The 21,279-nt window shown below is 48.9% G+C and overlaps 1 protein-coding gene and 1 long non-coding RNA gene across 9 annotated transcripts in view; both read right to left on the bottom strand.

The window, feature by feature from the left end:
- The window catches only part of TBL1X (transducin beta like 1 X-linked), a 227,141-nt gene that overhangs the window by 31,705 nt on the left and 174,157 nt on the right, over positions 1-21,279 (bottom strand). The window lies entirely within an intron of this gene.
- On the bottom strand, positions 2,444-15,873 carry LOC125963091 (uncharacterized). Its single transcript, XR_007474883.1, has 2 exons — positions 9,637-15,873; positions 2,444-9,562 (listed from the first exon to the last, which is right to left on the bottom strand). It is a non-coding gene; the product is annotated as an uncharacterized LOC125963091 (long non-coding RNA).

The raw sequence follows: 21,279 nt of genomic DNA, 5'->3' as shown, positions 1-21,279 counted from the left end.
AGCACACCCCCCAAAAGGACACAATCCACAGGTCTCGTCTACTCACACTTCTGCTGCGTTTATAAACACCGCGGGTGGACTGCTGCCGTGGAAAAGCGCGTGACAGAATTCAGATAACACACGGTAACGGCGGATAACCAGACGAAGTGAAGATACTTCCGAGGAGAAAAAAGGGTATCATCATGAGAAACTGGGAAAGGTTCAACACAAGCACTACGTTTTTTATAAAGCACAGTAAGACCTTCAAGAGTAACTAATCTGAAAAGATACCTGCACCCCGGTGTTCACTGCAGCACTATTCACAACAGCCAAGGCATGGAAGCAACCTAACTGTCCATCAGTAGATGAATGGATAAAGAAGATGCAGCGTGGACACAATGAGACACACTACTCAGCCATAAAAACTGAAATGATGCCATTGGTAGCAAAATGGATGGCCCTAGAGATGATCACACTAAGGAAGTAAATCAGACAGAGACAAATACCATATGATATCACTTGTGTGTGGAATCTAAAAAAACAGTACAAATGAACCTATTTACAAAACAGAAAGAGACTCACAGACAGAGAAAACAAACTTATGGCTACCAAAGGGGAAGATGGGGAGGGCTAAATTAGGAGTATGGGACTAACAGATACACACTACTATACATCACATAGATAACCAACAAGGATTTGCTGTAGAGCACAGGGAACTATAGTCAATATCTTGTAATAAATTATAATGGAATCGAATTTTTAAAAAGAATATAGATATATACATATCTATGTAGATATATATACATCTCTCTACACATATCAAATCACTTTGCTGTATACCTGAAACGAACACAATATTGTAAATCAACTATACTTCAATAAAAACAGTAAATTAAAAAAAAAGATCTTGAAGAGTAAAATCCTTCCCATTTAGGGTGAAAGGTGCTACCATCTCATGAGAGAGGAAAACAGCAGGTGAGGGAAGGTGCTTCATTCAACTAGGCAATAAAAACAGATTTAAAACAAACTGAGTACATGCTTTGTTTAATGCGAAACCACTAAGCCATACCTCTTTCAGAAATGGCTTCCCAAACCATTCGAGTCGTGCAGTGAACCATCCTGCCCCATTAACGCTGGCCTGATTCATCAGCAAAACCTGCTAAATGATCACTCACGGCCCTTAGACACACTGCTTATTCGGCAGAGAAAAGCAGACACGGAATACTTAGGCAGCTGTGCCGTTGGTTCTGCATCTTCAGCTGGAACAAATACCAAGGGCACCGATTTGAGGCACTAAAACGCAGAATCTTTATAAAGTACTTAATGGACTTTATACTTGGAATACTGACAGCTGTCCAAGGCCAATGGGCACGATACGAAAATTACTTAGATCAGGGATGGGCAAGCTGAGGCCCACGCTGCCTGTGCCTAGAAATAAAGTTTGACTGGAACACAGCCACGCACATGAGTTGATATATTGCCTACGGCTCCTTTCACACTATGATGGCAGAGCTGAGTAGCTACAACAGAGCTAGTACGGCCGACAAAGCCAAAGATATTTACCATCTACTCCTTTATAGGAAAAGCGTGCCAACTTGATTACTGTATATATACATATAGATAGACAGATACACACACACACACACACGTAGATATATGTATGTATACATATAGATAGATATACACAGACACACACACGTAGATATATGTATGTATACATATAGATAGACACACACACACACACACGTAGATATATGCATGTATACATATACGTGTACACACACACGGACCACACAAAAGCAGATGTCATGGCCTCCCATATGTGCTCGTTCATTTCTTTCTGCTGCGGACTGAATGTCTGTCTCCCCCAAATTCATATGTTGACACCCACCCTCCTAAGGTGATGGTATTAGGTGGCGGGGCCTCGGGAGGCGGTGAGGTCATGAGGGCAGAGTCCTCAGGAATGCGATTGGTCCTTATATCAACACGAGCAGAAACTCCCACAGTTATCTCTGTAGGAGTAAATATAACTTTCTTCCCAGAGCACTTTGCGGGGCTGTCAGGGGGTCCCACCGAACCTGCCGGCACCCAGGACTTCTCAGCCTCCAGACGGCGAGGAACAAGCGTGTGTGTTTATGTGCCACTCAGTCTGCAGTGCTTTGTTACAGCGGCCCAAAGGCACTAAGACTCTCCTCCTGCTCTGTCTGATTGACAGTGGCAACGACGGCAGCAGCCTAGCACCGACATTTACTCCGCGCTTCCTTTGTGTCCGGCAGCAGCATTCAGGCTTTCCAGGTGCTATGTGATGGGACACAGAACTACCACAGTAACCTGGCTGATGCCCCACAAGGAACCTAGGACTTACTCTCCTTCTCAAAAGCAGTGAGGAGCCTGCAGGCCTGGGAATAGCCCTCGAGGCCTCTGATTCCCTGTGTTGTGTTTTTTTTTTTTTTAAATTTTATTTATTTATTTATTTTTGGCTGTGTTGGGTCTTCGTTTCTGTGCGAGGGCTTTCTCTAGTTGTGGCGAGCGGGGGCCACTCTTCATCGCGGTGCGCGGGCCTCTCACTGTCACGGCCTCTCTTGTTGCGGAGCACAGGCTCCAGACGCGCAGGCTCAGTAGTTGTGGCTCACGGGCCTAGTTGCTCCGCGGCATGTGGGATCCTCCCAGACCAGGGCTCGAACCCGTGTCCACTGCACAGGCAGGCAGATTCTCAACCACTGCGCCACCTGTTTTGAGCCTGGCCTTATCTCACTGCTTCTCCAGGCTGCTTTTGCTAGAAGCACACACCTGCCTTCCTGCAGGATGGCTCTGCTTGTACTCTGCTCTCTTGGTCCAGAACAGTGGTTCGTGCTTTTCAAGCGAGGGCCATTCCATCTGCCAGAGGAAGGTGCTGGGCAGTATCTGGAAACATCTTTGCTCATCGCCAGGGGCTGTGTATGTGTGTGCTGTCGGCTAGTAGGTAGAGACCAGGAGGCTGCTAAACACCTACCATGCACAGGACAGCTCTCCAAGCCAAAGAGTGATCCAGCCTCGAAGCCAGTGGGGTCAGGCTGAGCGACCCTGCCGCTCAATTCCCTCTCCCTTACTGCTGAGACCTCCCGGTCCCCAGGCCTGCGGCCGCGCATCCCTGCTCTTTGTCCTCGCGCTAGGGGACGGCCGCTCTCTGCTCCCAGCTCCCGCGGCAGCCTCCCCGTTCCTCCATCTTGCCGTGGTGCAGTGCGCAGCACCCTCTTTATCCCCATTTGTCTCCTAGCTCCTGAGAAGGCTGACGACGCTCCCTGAGGGCAGGAAGCCCATCGGGATTCATCTGGTAACACAGAGCGCCTTCCTCAGTACAGCAGCTGGGGCTGCAGATGGACTGGTAGAATGGCTGAGAGACACCGGGGAAGCTGATGTAGACGAAGGCGGGTGAGAAACTGAATAAAACTGAGTCCTCATTGTTTTCAGAAAGACTAGGAAGAAGTACAAGAATGAAGGATTTAGGTGCAACGGCATAACAGAGGGAAAACAGCTTTTATTTTTTTATAACATCTTTATTGGAGTATAATTGCTTTACAACAGTGTGTTAATTTCTGCTGTATAACAAAGTGAATCAGCTATACATATACATATGTCCCCGTATCTCCTCCCTCTTGCGTCTCCCTCCCACCCTCCCTATCCCACCCCTCTAGGTGGCCACAAAGCAATGAGCTGATCTCCCTGTGCCATGCGGCTGCTTCCCACTAGCTGTCTATTTTACATTTGGTAGTGTATATATGTCCATGCCACTCTCTCACTTCGTCCCAGCTTACCCTTCCCCGGCCCTGTGCCCTCAAGTCCATTCTCTACGTCTGCGTCTTTATTCCTGTCCTGCCCCTGGGTTCTTCAGAACCATGTTTTTTTTCTAGATTCCATATATACGTGTTAGCATACGGTATTTGTATTTCTCTTTCTGACTTACTTCACTCTGTATGACACTCTCTAGGCCCATCCACCTCACTACAAATAACTCAGTTTCGGGAAAGCAGCTTTTAGATGAAGATGTCATACAAGCAACAGTCTTAAAACACCAAAGAGGGCTCTTGGCCATATGTCTATTCCAGAATTAAAAACCCATCACGTTATTTGAGAATAATAATAGTTAATCATAAAAGTAATGATATTAAGTGCTTATTATGTGTATCAGCCCTTTTCATGAATTAGGTTAGCGAGTTGGCAACAACCTATGATTCAGTCTTAATAAATCCCTATTACAGATGGGGAAATTGAGTCACAGAGCAGTTAAAAGTGATTTCCCCGAGGGCACACAGCTAGCAAGTGGCCATCTGATCTCTGAGTCCATTCTCTTAACCCACACACCAGACACTACTAAAAGTTGTTTAGAAACCTCTGAATGATTCAAAATGGTATCCTTTTTAAAAAGAGGAAGAAAATCATCTCTTCAGTTAATACCATTTATATTTCAAATTTCAACGAAATAAGTTGCAAACAAGGCCTACGTTGCAGAAACTAGACAGAATGCTTTCCAGGTTAAAGAGGCAAACAAAGACGAAGTGTATGAAAAAAACTATATTAGGAACAAGAGACAGCAAAGTCAGATGCAGTGGTGCAGGAGTTTGCTACTGTTCCTTTACGCGGGCCTCTCACTGTTGCGGCCTCTCCCATTGCAGAGCACAGGCTCCAGCGCGCAGGCTCAGCGGCCATGGCTCACGGGCCCAGCCGCTCCGCGGCATGTGGGATCTTCCCGGACCGGGGCACGAACCCGTGTGCCCTGCATCGGCAGGCGGACTCTCAACCACTGCGTCACCAGGGAAGCCCTGGTACTGTTTCTTTTTGTTCACAGAGAGAACACACTTCACCCATGTGCTCCGAGGCCCGGGCCTGCCCTCACTTGCTTCCCTGGCTTCCTTTTCTGACCAACAAACAGGTGGAATTAGGTGATCTCCGAGGTCCCTTTCAATTCTAAAATTCTAGGCAGAGGAAAAAATGACCTTATCGTCCCAATCAAACCCACGGGATTTTAATTTATGGAGGTGAGTGAGTGATGACACGGAGAGATGAAGGCCACGGAAAGAAGAAGCCATTACTTACAACTCCAGTGGGAAGCGGCCACGCCAGGCCACCAGGGCCACAAGAAACCTTATCACATGCAGAGACCAGACGCCAAGAAACAGAGAGGAACCGGGACCACGGCTTTATGAACATAACGGAGGGTGGGGAGCTTGGTGGGGGTGCCCCCTACTGGTCAGGAAGTGAAAGCACACATGTGAGAGTCTGTGCATGGGGGGACTGTAATACGATTTCCACATGCCTGCAAAAGCCACCTCGAGAGAGAGAGGTCAATGGCTCTGGCCGTCGCTCCAGCCCTAAGATTAATGACCACCAAGCAGCCACTGGTCAACACACTCATCCAGTCCAACTGGCCACCGGGATTTGACAATGGGGTCGTTCTGAAAACGAAACCGTGGACTGCTAAGGAATACGTAGCACTTCCTTACTTCTGTAACATCCCTGGACACGGCGCAGTCAGCACAGCTTCTCCTCTGTCAGTACTTCCCGGATCACAAAGTTTTCTCTAACAGCACTGCAGCTGCCTGCAAAGCGGCCCGCCTTCCTCTTGGGGGGCGAGGAGGGTGGGGGGACCGGGTGACTCAGGTGTGCGGGTGGGGACAGTACCGATAAAAATAAAGACGGGAGAGAGGCTGAGGGTGGTCCAGAGCGAGCTGGACCAAATAAATCTAACAGAGGAACACAGACACAGACACACACACAGACACACACACACACACAGACACGCACACATGCACACACACGGAGTGAGAAGATGTAAACAGAAAAGGCGGGAGAATAAGAAATCATACCCTCATCTCTGGGGGCCGATGTATTATCAGTTCACATCTTCCTTTTGGAAGTGATGGATTCGTCTCACCAGAGGATTACGTTTTCTGCCCGGGAAGCAGTTTATAACCGTAAACTCTAGCTTTACCCATGGTAAAAAGCGCAAACACATGCTGAGAGTTCTTTCTGATTTTTCAGCCTACATCACTACACATGTTCATGACAACTCTACACTTCAATGTGTTTATCTTAAAAAAAAAAAAAAATCCCCGAGACCCAGCTCTCCCACACTGTCCCAATTCTCCAGTATCTTGCTAGAGAAAACACCGAGGGCAGGGAGGTGGCTTTCTGAGCCGCAAACCTGTTCTCACCGACCTGCCGTAACGCGGAATTCAGTGTAAAATGGGACTGCTTGGATGGCGCCCAGAAGAAATACCAGGAGGACCTCGTTAAAAACAGGGTTTCACTTCTAACATCTGGCCTGGACCCCAGGGGTGGCGGCGGAGAGCAGCCTGGGCTGCTGGCTGTTGCAGACCTCGCACCCCTGCCAAGACTTGTAACATCCGCTAAACCTGGGAGGCCTCCAGAAGGAGAGAGCACGAGTCAGGTTGTAAACCAAGGGTGCTACTTCCTCCTGGGGCCACAGCTGGCCGGGGGGGGGGGGGGGGGGGCGGCAGCTCCGCGAGGGGCGCCGGGGAGGCGGCCGCCTGCCCCCACAAGCTCACCCAGACCTCAGCTCCCGCTTCCGGCCGCCGCTCGGAGAAGCCTCGCTCGGAGCCCGCCCCTTCTGGCACCGTGGCCGCAACGGCTTTGAACCCTCGTGAACTCTGCTATTCGTTGACTGGGAAAGTCGAGCACGACTGCCAAACCGGAGATTTACAACGGACAGCACGGTTAAAAACTACCATTAACGTAGGACTTGGGGGGAAAACAGAGAAACCAAGTTGGAGGAGAGAGGGAATAAGTCAAGCATTATATGCTCGACACAAGTGCTGTTCTCACACGGGGGATTTCCTCCAGTCCGCTTGCCCTACGCAAAGTAATTTTTACGTGTAACTCTTGGGGTCCTAGAATTCTGCACCCGTGTTCTTTCTAACCTAACACAATATGAGCATTTCTCCCGGCTGCTAATTGGTGTCAACAGTCACCATTTTGGTTGAGTCTCTGTTTTCACTGCGAGTCATCCCTGACTTACACACACGGCCTCCAGATTTACTTTCAAAGACTAATCAGTGGCTTCCCACTGGACAGCCTGGCCTTCCTGTGCTGCTGACCCAGCGTCCCAGTACTTCCTTCCTTCCCCTCCCGTCCCGTATCCTTTGTTCCCCTCGCCAAGATGGTTCCTCCTCCATAAACACGCGGGGCTTTGCTGAGCCTCCCGGCACGAACTCTGGCTCTTGGTTTTGGTTGAAATGCTCTCGTTCCTCCTTTGCCTGAAGAGTTCTAGCTCAAGTGCCTCCTGCTCTCTGCACCCTCCCCTGTGGTCCTCTGCGAACTCCTCCAACCTCACTTTTATCAGCCTCTGTGTCACACGCCTCTTTAATTGATCTGTGACACTCTCTAGGTGGGGAGGAAAAGACTTCCCCCTCCCATCTGTCCTTCCAACCCCAGCACCTAGGGCAGTGCCACCACTCAACAGACACGCCAGCGAGAGACAGGTAGAGACCTGCAAACCACGACAACTGCTTTATTCGTGCATATCAAGGATTCCCGGATGGCATCCCTACCTCTGACAGTACCTACAACAATTTTACGTAGCACAGGGCCAGATCTTTTAAAGTCAAAGTTATTTACTTTAATGTGCCTCGTGCAAGTACAGTTAATAGATGCATTTGAAAATTCAGGGTAAAGTAACTGCTTCAATTTAAGGAAAAGTGTTAATAAATATTAACAAAATACTTTTAGGTAGACGCAAAAATGATGTAGACAGTACAAGAGAACTGAGCATGGGAAATACATGTGTAGACAGAGGAGGGCAACAGAAGCGTCCAAAGGACAGGGAAGTAATCAATACTCACTATACACACATGGGGGCAGTGGGGGCGTCCAGGTTCCCTGGATGGGAAGAAACTCCTACATTCCATTAGTAGGCTTGGACAGGAGTCTGCAAACTATATCCTCTGAGCCAAATCTGTTCCCTTGCCTGTTTTTGCAAATAAAGTTTTACTGAAACACTGCTACTCTCATGTGTCTATGTATTTTTTTTTTTTTTTTGCGGTACGAGGGCCTCTCACTGTTGCGGCCTCTCCCGTTGTGGAGCACAGGCTCCGGACGCGCAGGCTCAGTGGCCATGGCTCACGGGCCCAGCCGCTCCGCAGCATGTGGGATCCTCCCGGACCGGGGCACGAACCCGTGTCCCCTGCATCAGCAGGCGGACTCCCAGCCACTGCGCCACCAGGGAAGCCCATGTCTATGTATTTTTGGTGGCTGCTTTCGCACTACAAAGACAGAAATGACTGGTTGTGACAGAGATGAAAATACTATCTTTTACAGAAAGATTTCTCCAACTAATCCAGGGGAGAGACCTAAACTAGGTGATGGGAGCAACAGGTGCTTAGGAAAGCAGTTTCTGATCCCTCAACTTGTTTTATGAGGCCACTATAACACTAAGATCCAAACATGATGAGGAAATCCAAAAAGGAACACCACAGCCTAACTTCTCTTGGTAAAATACACTCAAATATTCCAGACACAGAACAAACGGAATTCAGTGGTATATATGAAGAGGACAAAATGTCCGGGCCAAGTGGGGTTTATTCCAGGAATGCAGGCTTTAATGTCGAAAGATAAATCAACAATTTCACCACATTAAGAGTCAACAAAGGGCTTCCCTGGTGGCGCAGTGGTTAAGAATCCACCTGCCAATGCAGGGGACACGGGTTCGAGCCCTGGTCCGGGAAGTTCCCTCATGCCGCGGAACAATGAAGCCCGTGCGCCACAACTACTGAGCCTGTGCTCTAGAGCCCGCGAGCCACAACTACTGAAGCCCGCGTGCCTAGAGCCCATGCTCCGCAACAAGAAAAGCAACCGCGACGAGAAGCCCGCGCACCGCAACCAAGAGTAGCCCCCGCTCGCCGTAACTAGAGAAAGCCCGCGCGCAGCAACAAAGACCCAAGGCAGCCAAAAATAAATAAATTAAAAAAAAAAAAAAGAGTCCAGAAAAATCACTTAAGTGTAAGCTTCCAGAGCTAGATGGCCTGTTGTGAATCCTAGCTCTACGACTTCCTGGCAGTGTGACCTGGGCAAGTGGCTACCTTCTCAACGCCTTGGGTTTCTCATCTGTCAATGATAGCGGCAGCTGCACCTCCTTCTTAGGGGTAATGGTTTTATCGGTCAAGTACTTAGAATCATGCCTGGCACACAGCACGTGCTCGACAAGTGGGCGCCACTGTCACTAAGGCAAAGCAGTGACAATGGGGAAAGAGGTGGCACTGACAAGATACGGGGAGTGCCCAGCTGATGGAGACAGTAGGAAAGATATTATGGAGAAGGAATATTTGAACAGGATTCTGATGTTTCCATATTAAACCGCGACACGATTATGGGACAGAGGAAGTTTTTCTTTGCCGGGGAGGGACAGTGGTCAGGAAATGGCAATGGTATTAAGTGTGGAATTATGTTAAAGAATGCTTGGGAGATACACAGCCAAAACAGCAGTATGGAAGGCAACAGAGCGGCTGGAGGTAGATTACAAGACTGGGGGATCAGAGGGGTTAGGGATGGACCCCCACACTGGGGAATCAGAGAGGTTAGGGATGGACACCTAGACTGGGGGTGAGTAGAGAGGCTAGGGATGGACCCCCAGACTGGGGGATCAGAGAGGTTAGGGATGGACACCTAGACTGGGGGTGAGTAGAGAGGCTAGGATGGACACCTAGACTTGCAGAAGGAACAGCACACTGGCCACATAGACATGGGAGGGGAAGAAAAGGATGTCACCTTGGGGACAATGGCATTTAAGAAGTGGGTGGTGGAGACATCAGTAGAGCAACATATAGAAACTTGGGAGAAAAAGGACAGTGTTGTGTCTGACAGTCCAGATGACTGGCTCTTCAGTCTGGAAGGAAGAAAAGGAACTGAAATTGGCAGGAAATAAAATACATCAAAGCCGGACACTTTTAAAGTCACATTAGAATTTCAGAGCAGGCGGATCTTAAATGTAATGGTGTATGAACTTTGGAAACAGGCACCTTCGTAAGTGGTTATTTCGTCTTAGCTAAAAAAAGGAAACAGGAACCATCTTAGGTTTTTTCATATCATCACTAACGTTTAAAGTAGGAAACTACGGTATAATAAGACTTAAGGGCATCTTCGACAGCATCTAACCTCTCTCTGATGGCAATACCAAGGGAAATTGCTTGGCTATATTGAGCAAGACACATACTTAAACAACTGTAACTTATAAATACTCAACTGATTTTCAAGTGGTTTTTATTCTAATTGCTTCCCCCACCGCCCCCCTGACAAATTAATGAGCACAAGAATGGCAAGTCTTGAATCTGAGCTTTCACACACATACAAATGAGAGCAGTAAGCTTAGAAAAGATTGCACAACCAAAACTGCACGGGAAATGGGATGATTGTGAACATCTGGGACATAAAAAGGCAACTTCTCCACGGTTCCGTTTTGCTACTCTAAGCGGTTATCATCAAACCCAAAGAGCAGTTTAGGAAAACACTCTTTCTGAACGAAGTGGAGCTCGCTGGCAACTAGCACTACAAGAGGTCTGTGATGAGACGATTCTCATAGTACAGGTTCTTCCCGACGCCCGTGCACAGCGTAAGGGGAGGCTCAGCCCCTCTGCAGACTGTGCTCTGCAAAGGGAACGTGGGCAGGCCTCGCTGGAGGAGGCGTGTGCATTAGTGATGCCACAAAGCTCTCCTGGGGGTGCTTTACTCTTTTCTACTTAAGAGGCGTGGGCATCATATTCTCCAGCTACTTATCCACCCCTACATTTTTTAAAGTGATTTTTTAAAAGTGAGGTAAACACATACTCACAAATGCGTAAGTGACGGATATGCAACCACAACCTGGACTGGACTGGGGCAGGATGGACACAGCCAGGGCCTGTCCAGGTTCTCCTTCTGTCCCCCTCAGCAGGTGCTGCAGGCCCACATGACTGCCCTCTGATATAAACCTGGACACCAAAGCTTGGGTGGTTAGCAACACTGCGCGTGTCATCGTACATGCTGCTGGGAGAATGAGGTACCATCAGGTCACTCCGCCAGGAGAGGACACCTGTAAAGCTGTGCCCGGTTCTCCTGGACTGGACCCCATGCACCTCTTCCCTTGGCCGATTGTAATCTGTATCTTTTTTTTTGGGGGGGGGGGCGGGTGTATTAATTTTTTAAAATAAATTATTTTATTTTATTTTTATTTATTTTTGGCTGCGTTGGGTCTTTGTTGCTGCGCGCGGGCTTTCTCCAGTTGCGGCGAGCAGGGACTACTCTTTGTTGATGTGCGCGGGCTTCTCATTGCGGTGGCTTCTTTTGTTGTGGAGCACGGGCTCTAGGCACGCAGGCTTTAGTAGCCGTGGCACATGGACTCAGTAGTTGTGGCACGTGGGCTCAGGAGTTGTGGCGCACAGGCTTAGTGGCTCCGCGGCATGCGGGATCTTCCCGGACCAGGGCTTGAACCCGTGTCCCCTGCATTGGCAGGCGGATTCTTAACCACCGCGCCACCAGGGAAGCCCCTTGATAAAATTTTAATGGAGAAAAGTTGAAGCTATCAATTCAAAATAAAGGGCACTATCAGATGTTGCATAAACAAGACATTTGAACAAACAAAATATAAACCAAATTATACTACAATTAAGAGGAACATAACAGAAATGGAGACACATAGGATTGACTTTGATTGAGCTGTATCTTTTCTCCCCAGCCTTCCTGAGGTATAACTGACATATGCCAATGTGTACATTGTGATGCTCTGACACACGGATATACACTGTGGAAGGGTTACACAACAGGCTACTCAACACAGGCATGGCCTCACACAATGAACCTGTGTCTACTTCAGGGAGAGCACCATGCAGTATATTATAACCTGTATCTTGTGCTGTAATCCACTGAGTGTGACAGTTGCTAAATTCTGTGAATCCTTCTAGCAAACCATCGAGCCTGAGGGTGCTCTAGGGGGCGCAGCCCACAAACCACCAGAAAGGCACTGCTTCCATCTCCTGGCAGACATGAGCACATGAGACATCACTGCTTTACAGGATTTTATTTTATTTCTATTTATTTTTTTATTTTGGTCGGGCGGCTTGTGGGATCTTAGTTCCCCGACCAGGGATCGAACCCGGGCCGCGGCAGTGAAAGCACCGAATCCTAACCGCTGGACCGCCAGGGAACTCCCTCACATGATTTTAAAGGTACTTTCGTCCTCTACTCACATGGACAAACTGTTCAGGTCTTCCTGATTTATTATTTAATGAAACTAATATTTTCCTTTATGATTTCTAAAGCAAAGGCTACCATTACCTCAGAGAAATGCCTGTCTTTACCGTTTCATAAAGATTCTCTTTCTAAACAGGGACAACATTAGCAATGGAGAAGAGCCACTGCAGTCAAAAATATTTTTAGAGCCTCAGCTGAACAATAAGCCCTGAACTTGCATTTAAATTAAGATAGTTGAACCATTAAAATGACTTCCCGAATCCGGGGAAACGTGTCTTGCATAAGAAGTCATTCCACGGTCCCAGGAAACACGGCGGAGCCTACCGGGTGATGTGTCAGCTGCTGGGATTACAGAGGGCAATGTCGCTCAATCATTTTTGGAAATGCAATTATTCAAAAATATTAAGAGGAACACCCTTTTCCTGGTTATCTAAACTCCTCACTGGGAGTCCAAAGCACCCCCCCAAACCGAAAACAAAACCCAGACTGAAGACTGCTACTCCCGATTATTTTATTATCTGCTAGAGAATGGTGCTGGCAGACTTCCCTCTTCCTCGAGTGGAAAAATACCCTGGAAAAATTTAATAAAAACAGGGACTGCATTATGCTCACTCTTAAAGTCTACTTGAGTTCTGCAGCAGAAGGAATCAAAATGCAGCCCAAGAAGACGATAGAGTGAGAAAATGAGAATCCCATTACAACTCCACTTTCCAATAAAAACTAACTGGAAGGAGAAACATCCCACAGCTCAAGGATGTGTATCAGGGGTTCTCAACTGGAGATGATTCTGCCCTCCAGGGGACATTTGGCAAAGTGGAGACATTTTTGGCTGTAACACGGGAGGGTGGGGAAGCGTTGCTGTCATCCAGTGGGTGGAGACCAGGGATGCGGTTTAACAACCTACAATACCAGACAGCCGCACCGGCAAAGAACAACCCGCCCCAAATGTCAACAGTGCTGCGGCTGAGAAACCCTGGCTCTTTCCTGACTGCCAGGAGAGGCTGACAGTCTTTTGATACTGCAAGCTCCTGTGGCCATTCAGAATATCTCCAGAGATTAAGACCCTCAACTCTGCCCACCTAATAGAATTCTTCAAGCTAAAGACCATGAGGGGATATTTAACAACCTCGTACAACACTGGAAAAGGGATGGGGAACACTGCATAGACTTTTATCCTCCCCGTAAAAATACAGCCCGTCCAGTACCTATGGTCCCAATCAAATGCAGAATTGCTTCTCACGACAATTACCCAGGAGGAGACGGCCAGGTGAGCACGGCACCGAGTTTGCTGAGTTCCCAAGGAAGCAAAAACTTGTGCTATGTACACATGACCACTGCCGTTCACCTTCAGATGACCTTTATTTTTTCTGTTTCCAAAAGCCCCAGAAGGTGAGTGTGGCTATCCACTTCTTAGTTAATACAGCTATTAGTGGAATCCGAGTAAAACAGACACCCCATCAAAACCTAGGCCTAGGGGCTTCCCTGGTGGTGCAGTGGTTGAGAGTCCGCCTGCCAATGCAGGGGACACGGGTTCGTGCCCCGGTCCGGGAAGATCCCACACGCTGCGGAGCGGCTGGGCCCGTGAGCCATGGCCACTGAGACTGCGTGTCCGGAGCCTGTGCGCCGCAAAGGGAGAGGCCACAACAGTGAGAGGCCCACGTACCGAAAACAACAACAACAACAACAAAACCCTAGGCCTGCACAATGGCTAATGACCTGCAAATTCTAATTAAAATTTCTCGGCCTCGGTTGTATTACTGACCTCTCTCTCTCTCTCACACACACACACACACACAGCTCTGCAGACCATGGAAGTGCAAAATTATCACTCCTGTTTAATTTTTTTGTTTAATAATTTCAAGATTATCATGGACTGACGGGAAGTTGTGAAAACAGTGGAGTCCTGTGTGCCTTTCAGCCAGCCTCCCCCAATGGTGACATCTCATCTCGCCCTAGGACAATATCAAAACCGAGAAGTTACATCCAACCGACTGGTCACCTGACTGCAAATCTTCTCCAGGTTTCGCCATTTCTGACCTGTGCGTGTGCGCACGCGCATCACCTACGCACGTAGCGTGTAAGATTTTATCCCATGTGTCCATGTGTGATCATCTCTGCAGTCAAGACGCAGAGCTCTTTCAACAGCATGAAAGAACTCCCCCACAGCAGCCCTGTGCAGGTGGCCCAGCCACCCGACGCCCGGCAGTCATCTCTGCAGGCTTGCCCTTTTCAGAGCGCTCTACAAAAGGAACCGCACAGTCTGCGGCCTTTGACGATGGCTTGTGGTTTCCAGCACATCTCCTTGGAGACTCACCCAGGCTGTGTCATGTATCGATAATTCGTTCCCACTTATTGCTGAGTGGGACTCTGGGATATGGACATATCACAATCTGCTGAGCCAATCACAGACATTTGGGAAATCTCCAGCATACTGCTATTGCAAAACATGCTGTTTTCAGCATTATTTTTAAAAAATAACCAGATTTTTGTAGGATACCAACCTAGCTTAAAAATGACGCTACGTGTGCCAAGGACTCACCCCAAATGCTGTATGGTTCTATTAAGAAGCCTTTCAGTGTTAATAATGTTACTGTGGAATTTAAGTGGTTTCTTATCTTCCTTTTGAGACATATTTTCCAAACTCTGAAATACGCTATACAGAAAACTTACCTATAATGCTGTGATTTATTTAAAAGTTGTGGTTAAAATATACATGACACAAATGCACCGTGTTACCTATTTGAAGTGTCCAGCTCAGTGGCATGAAACACATTCATACTGTTGTGCAACCATCCTCACCGTCCACCTCCAGAATCTGTTCATCTTCCCAAGCGGAGACTCCATCCCCTTCCCACACGAACTCCCCCTTCCCTCCTTCACCTGCCGGCACCCACCTTTCCGTCCGTGTGGACGTGACTCCTCCAGGGACCTCGTGTGAGTGGAATCGCGCAGGATCTGCCTTTTGTCCTGGCTTACTTCACTGAGTGCAGGGCCCTCAAGGTCCATCCCCGTGGGAGCACGGGTCCGAGTTGCCTTGCTTCGTAAGACCGGGTAACATCCCACTGAATGGAGGAACCACACTGTGCTTCCCTCTCATCCGTCATGGACACTGGGTTGCTTCCACTGTGATTTTTTTTTTTTTTTTTTTGGGCTGTGTTGGGTCTTCGTTTCTGTGTGAGGGCTTTCTCCAGTTGCGGTGAGTGGGGACCACTCTTCATCGTGGTGCGCAGGCCTCTCACTGTCATGGCCTCTCCCGTTGCAGAGCACGGGCTCCAGACACGCAGGCTCAGCAGTTGTGGCTCACGGGCTCCAGACGCGCAGGCTCAGCAGTTGTGGCTCACGGGCCTAGTCGCTCCGCGGCACGTGGGATCCTCCCAGACCAAGGCTCGAACCCGTGTACCCTGAATCGGCAGGCAGATTCCCAACCACTGTGCCACCAGGGAAGCCCCCACTGTGATTTTTTTTTTTTTTTTTTTTGCGGTATGCGGGCCTCTCACTGCTGTGGCCTCTCCCGTTGCGGAGCACAGGCTCCGGACGCGCAGGCTCAGCGGCCATGGCTCACGGGCCCAGCCGCTCCGCAGCATGTGGGATCCTCCCGGACCGGGGCACGAACCCGTGTCCCCTGCATCAGCAGGCGGACTCCCAGCCACTGCGCCACCAGGGAAGCCCCTCACTGTGATTTTTTTAAGGAACATTTTACTGCCCTCTCAAGGCTGAAGCTCATCTTTTCCATTGGGTTCTCCAAGACATCACCCCTCCTTACTACAGCAGCTCACAAATCTGAGATGAGCAGCTGGGGACAGACAGGACACTTAATGCAAACTGCTCCATCTTTAGTTGAGCAGAGATTCCAATATAATTAAACCAGAGGCCGGCAGAAGGGTATCGGTGATTTCTGACATGACTGACAGCTCCCTGCTCAGAGTGTCAATGGCCTCAGAGAAGTGTCTGCTCTACTGCTGGACTGAAACTCCCAGGAACCCTTCTTGAATCCAGAATGGTTGGATTAAGACACACTCGTTCACAGGCCCCAAGTCACCTGGGGCTTTTTCAGAGGGTACCTCTTCACCCTCGCAGTCAGATGTGTGTTATTTCTCTCCTAACAGAAGCTCCATGAAGTGAATGAGAAATGTCATCTCAGTTCCGTTTACAACCTTTAGAGCCTGGCTACACAGTATTTCCCGCTCCTCCTTACGTGCAAGGATGATATGTAACACGTAACTGTGTACATTATGTAACATCCATGTACATTATGTAAATCACAGGAAACATGGTTGACTCCACCTGGCCAGTCACATGAGTGCAGGTATCGCGGCTCCTTAGGAAAATGGTACCTGCCTGGGATGCAGACTTTTACTTTTTTTTTTTTTTTTTTGGTGGTACGCGGGCCTCTCACTGTTGTGGCCTCTCCCGTTGTGGAGCACAGGCTCCGGACGCGCAGGCTCAGCGGCCATGGCTCACGGGCCCAGCCGCTCCGCGGCATGTGGGATCCTCCCGGACCGGGGCACGAACCTGCATCCCCTGCATCGGCAGGCGGACTCCCAACCCCTGCGCCAAGGAAGCCCCAGACTTTTACTTTTGAAAACCACTGATGTTCCTCTCAGAATAAGGCACCTACGGCAATGCTAATATAGGCAAAACATATGTGTAATAGATTGGCCTCTCGACCATGCATCATGACAGATCAGAAAGTAAATTCCAGCGTATGAGGAGTTTTCAATCCTACTGGGAAGTCTTTAAATCTCTACAATGAAGAAAGAAGTTCACCATCCTGCTGATTTGTGATATATGATAAATGAATTTCTACCATCTATCATAATGATAAGCTCCTCTTACCGTCTAAAATGTTAAAAAAAACAGCCACTGGGGACACGCAGCCAGGTAACACACCCGCACCTGGCAAAACGTTAGGGAAACAACTTCTCACTTGTGTTCCTTGTTCACTGTTACGGTTACCACCACAGTCGTCAAGTGGTTTTGTTTAAGCCTGTCTGTTCTTCCTGGTGTGCAAATGTCAGTCACAAAACTCACAGTAGAGAAACACTTCCCCAAGTTTCAATGACATTAATACCTTGGGTGTGTAGTCAAATCAACGCATGGAAACTTTTAGCATCTGCCCTACCTGGGGCCCTGCCGGTCGGAATCCTGCTATCTACCTGGAAGCCGGCCCAGACGGACATATGTCCTGCCCACACGCTCGGTCTTACCCACTGGAGGGCTGGCCAGGCTGCAGAGTTTCCTAGTTTCCCGCAGAAAGGTGCCTGCTTAAGGAGGAGCCGGTGTGCACGGGCGGACGTTCTCTCACTCAGCAGATCTGGGGAAACCGTGACCCCGGTACAGGCTCACGAAGGCTAATTTTAAACCCTGAGAGGAAGCGTAAAACTTCATCAGTATCCTGTAGATATATCTGCGGGGGACAGTGTCCTTTTCCTTACTTCCCAACATGTCCTGCGCCCCAGGCACCAATGAGCTCTACAACTCGAATCAAACCTATAAAACCACGGATGGCTGTGAAGTGCCTCGCTGCCGAGTGGGACAGAAGAGGATGTGGTGGCTTCTGATAAACTAAACACACACTTGCCACTCGGCCAAGCAATCCCACTCCCAGATACCAACCCAAGAGAAATGAAAGCCCACATACAACAAAAGCCTGTACGCAAACGTTTGTGGCAGCCTTGGCTGTAATCGTCAAAACCTGGGGACAACTCAAATGTTCTCACACAGGACAAAGGACTAACCGCCCTGCATCCCTAAAATGGAATATGATGTAGCAATAAAGAAGGAACTACTGATGTACGCACCAGTGTGAACGAACGTCAAACGCACCAAGAGAGGCCAGACCGTCAAGGCTCCCTGCTGGAAGATTCCACTCCTAAAACATTCTTGCAGAGGCAAAACTACAGGGACAGGAAGCAGAGAGGTGCTTGCCAGGGGCTGCAGTGGGGGGAAGGGCCACAGGGGACTTTTTGGGGTGATGGAGCTGTTCCGTATCTTGATTGTGCTGGTGGTTACACAACTGTAAACGTTTGGCAAACACTGCAAACGTGTACTCCAAAAAGGATGAATTTTATGGCATGAAAATTATACCTTACATTAAAAAAAAAAAGAGAGAAAGAAAAAGAAAAAGATGGTACAGATGAGGGTGGGGAGGGGAGAAGCAGCCACATCTAACAAGGAAAGGTCATGTCTGTCTTCTCCAAGGCTGCCAACTGAGATGAATGAGAAAAAGGTCTTGTCATCGTTTAACGTCATGGAGAATCTGGCCCCAAACCCCCAGACCTTCTCTCCTTTCCAGAATTAATGGTGACATTGACCCAGCTCCATATGAGACCATCTTTCCCTCCATCCGTCATGGAGCTGGTCCTGTGCACACGACATAACAAAGACACTCGAGCTTGTTCGTGACAGATCTCCAAACCCATTCATTGAGCTCCTTCACCAGAGCCTTGGCAACTCCTGGCAGGTAACCCCCCTGGTTGTGTAAAGAGCTGCCTGCCACCAACGCTAGCGTCCACTGGGTCCCTGCCCCACTGGATCTGGGAGAACAAATTTTCTTTATAATTTAGATTTGAGGATGAGGCCCCAGAGGAAGTATTTAATATGCCTACAGAGACTCACTCATCGGATGTCCTCACTTCTCATACCGACGCCGGGCTCCGCCACTGTATTCACGAAGAGCAGCGGGGAGGAACTCACGGTTCGCCCAGTGTTTGGAGGGGCTGCTCGCAGAAGCCCAGGCAGGCTGACACGCATGCACACTGAAAGAGCATGGAAAACACCGAGCAGCTCAGAGAGGCTGTGCCTCCTTAAACAGGTTGTTCATTGTTCGAACCTGGAGTTGTTTTACAGAGACAGCCCTGTGTCAGCACAAGACAAGAACCCATCTCCAGGATGACCTTGGAACCAAGAATCTTCAGTCTGTGGAACTCAGAGAACAGAAACGTTGCCACCAGAGCCCTTCGTGAAGCGAGAGACCCTTCCGTAAGGAAAACCTGGCTTCCAGCAGCGCGAGGAGCTTGTACGGGCTGACTGGAGACTAGCCCGTCAGCTTCCAAGTTCAAAACTCCCCCAGCCCTTTGAGTTTTGCCCCAAACCCTGGATCAGGGAGACAGACGTGAGTCCTGGCAGGTTGACCTCGCAAAAGACCTCCTTCTTCTCTCAAAAGCTGGTGACACAGTACTGGCTTATATGCGTGCTGGGCAGTGAGCCTTTGCTCGGATCGTGAAGGGAACTTACGGGCTGCGTGGCAAAGACGCTCTGCCACAATCTGCTTCTTAAAAATTGCCCAGACGGCAGATCTGACCACACGACTAACCCCTGTAAGGCAGAGGCCAACGGACTCCTAGCCCTCAAAACTGGACTACCGGTAACTCATGCAAAAACCAACTGAGCCACTCTGGTGCCAGAGCTGGTCAAAATCTCCTCCTGCTGAGTTGAAAAGCCTTGCTTACTAACTAACCAGCTTCACGTATCAGGCTGCCATGAAGCGCACCTGTGAGATGTCACAAATCAATAGTGTTTAGGGAGTGCTTTCTACGGGCACGGCCCTTGCTTCAGACAACGAACGGTGACAAGAAGCCTTGAAGGAAAAGGCTGTGGAATATATACACAGCTGGGTGAAGGTCAGGGAGGAGTCCCAGATGATACGGTCAGGGAAGAGTCCCAGATGATACGAACTCTGCCTCTTGAGGGCAGAAACACAAAACAAGCCCATGTTCAAGATTCTTTCCTGAGTTTGCAGAGATGAGATGTGGATTCCCACAACACTTCCAGGAAAGTATCATTTCAATACCCTGCCTTCCTGCTATCTGGGGGCATGAATGTTCTGTCGGTTATCTTACTTGCAGCTGAAAGCATCCTACCTGATATGTCACACGTTTAGTGCAGGACTCTCTGCATCGGCTCAGGCCGCAGGACCAGGAGTGCCCGTGGTTGCAGGGAACTTGTCCCTCGGGGCGGGGGGGGGGGGTGGAACTCCGAGTCTATTCCTGGTTGTGAGGTGATGAGCAGATCTACCAGAGAACCAGGGGTCTGCCTCACTGCGGGGTCCTCACCACCTACCATCTCCGTCCTCCTCCACACCCACTTTCTTCTACACACAACCTGAGGATGAAGATTACTGAAGACGCCACAACAGAGAACTTTCAACCTCTAGCAGAGAAGCCACGCTGGGAGGGGTTGAGGAATGAATCACTTGTCACAATACAGGACTTAGTTAGCTTTAATGCATTTGACGGTGGTAAAGGAGAGAGAGCACAGATACTTAATCAAGAGACTTTTTTCTTTCTTTTTTTTCTTTTTTTTTTAAATAAGAAAGGAGACATTGACAGGCCAAGGAGAAGGTGCTCCTGGCACTTGGTGGGTGCTCAATAAACATACGCTTAACCAAAGCTTGAGATCTGAAATAAACATGTACAACAACCCCCAAGTGAACACTTACACCTTAGGCATTTCTTCTCTGGGGCATGTCCTCGTGGGGTACTCGAGTCAGTCGTCAGAGGAAGACAGAGTCCTCTCTTAACTCCTCACTCAACCTATGGCACTTTCTCTAGGGAGTCTGACAAATAAGGACAGCAGTTCAGCAGATGTTACATGCAATCAGCGTTGATGAAATTCTATACATTGCTGTCTCCCAAGTCTCCCTCTCAGTTGCCTGGTTACAGAAACTTTATCAACAAATGTGAGACAAATGTAAACAGACACCAAAAAAGGAAGTTTCGCCTTTCTGGGGGAGGAATGGAGATTTCTGTGTTTACTCAAAGAGGTCCACAACACTCTTGCCCCACGGCCCGGGAGAAACCTTTCTCTGGGTTACACGAAAGCTTTCTTTCGCACCCTTGATTCACCCTGCTGTGCGCAGACGGAGGCGGGAATTGTAGCCTGTCATTGGTTCACACATTGTGACTGTGCTTTTACCTTCATCCTATCTTTGGGAGGAGGTGTTTCTAAAAGGAAAGAATCCCAAATGCAATGCTGGAAATCTACAGGGAGACAGGGTGGGGTACATGGAATTTTCACTTGCAATCGTTTCTGGGAATCTATCAGATCAGTGCTAGGGGAACACTTGTACTGCAGCTGAGATTC

The sequence above is a fragment of the Orcinus orca genome, chromosome X, assembly GCF_937001465.1.
Source record: "Orcinus orca chromosome X, mOrcOrc1.1, whole genome shotgun sequence".
In the NCBI taxonomy this organism is placed as follows: domain Eukaryota; kingdom Metazoa; phylum Chordata; class Mammalia; order Artiodactyla; family Delphinidae; genus Orcinus; species Orcinus orca.
Note: the sequence above shows the minus strand (reverse complement) of the source record. Positions and strands in the feature narration are given on the sequence as shown.